Consider the following 1,683-nt stretch of genomic DNA (forward strand, 5'->3'; position numbering starts at 1 on the left):
TCACACCCTTGCTAACTTAGGCATCGGAGTGTCTTTGCAGGTACCACCCCCCATCTCTTGGAACACACAACTCGGAGGCGGCTCCCAGACGTAAACCAAGTCGGAGACCACACTCCTCCAGCGCTTGGGCCTCAGACAAGCCCAACCACCGTCCGGTTCTAGGTAAGCCCCGGAACAAAAAAGTAATTAATAAAAGATAGAAACAAAAAGTTTATTTTTCTATCATAAAAATACAAAAAAATGTGTATAAAAATTAATAAAACTATACAAGCATAATTTTTCTTATTTAATATACTATAAAAAATAATAATAGAAAACAAATCTCATAAAAATATGAGAAAGACACGTAAAGAAATCAAACACATACTAATATTACAATAAAATTCTAAAATAAATAATGTTATATATATATATATATATAAATCAAATTTATAATATTTGATTTAGGTCAAATCAAATAATATTATTTGATTTAGTAGGTAAAATGTTAAATCGACTTATATAGCTTCGATCTACTTAGTTAGAAATGCTGTTTTAATTAGCATATGATAATTCGAATCAATGAACTTCGATTTATCTATAAGTGGTTTCGATTTACGTTCCTACTAGATCGAATGTGATGGCTTCGATTTATAGTCGTTGTGTAACACCCTACGAACAGACGTTACACTTAAATTTGTAAATTAGAGGTGGTGAGATATTACGACCTTTAAAAATAAAATTGTTTATGTAAGCATCTATAAAAAGAAATTTAACGAGAAACATTGAAGAAAAAAGTTAAACTAAACAATCAGAAACCGCGCCGGGCACAAATCCAAAAGAATAGCGAGATAATGGAAAATAGAAGAGACAAGTTATATACATAGATAAAGAATTTCAACAAGATTTCATAATAAATTCTAGTTTGAAGCATGGCCAATAGTTCAGGGTCCTTACTTTGAAAAGCGGGCGACGACAATAGAACAGAACTTGCAAATTTTTGTCATTGTTTATGACGAACGAATCATACTTCCTACTATCACGCAACACAAAAATCGAAATTCTATAAATTAACTTCTCCACCCGTTTCACGTCATGTAGTTCTAGTTTTTCGATTATAATATTATGAAACTCGCTTAAACTTGTAGAAGGTTTGAAAAAAACGCTCAGTGGATTCTTATCAGTAAAATTTATTCCAGATCACTTTTTTTTAATTGATCCTCTATAGTGGTCCAGAACTAAAAAACTATCATCACTAGCCATTATGAATCCCACTGAATTTACGTTATACTTCTATTTATATACCTTAGTATCCCAGAAAATCGAATTAGTTCACGCCAATTTATACACATGGACATAACTACACATTAAATAGAATCTAGTGGATTTGGTTTGTTACTAGGAACCATTACTTATAAATCGAATTCGTTATATTCGATTTACTAGTTGATTGTAAATCAAAATGATTCTATTCGATTTTTTAGGATTCATTGCAAATCGATATAAGTTAATTTGATTTAATACCGTATATAATGACTAATTTGAATTTAATTATTTCGATTTATATAAATTTATGAAATATTACTAATTTGTATTATTTTTAATTTGATTTAATACTACAAAATTTAATTTGAATCTAATAAATTTAATTTGTATAAATATATATATATAATATTTTTTATTCTGAGACTTTTATGTAATACT

Source organism: Arachis duranensis, chromosome 6, assembly GCF_000817695.3.
Source record: "Arachis duranensis cultivar V14167 chromosome 6, aradu.V14167.gnm2.J7QH, whole genome shotgun sequence".
Lineage (NCBI taxonomy): Eukaryota > Viridiplantae > Streptophyta > Magnoliopsida > Fabales > Fabaceae > Arachis > Arachis duranensis.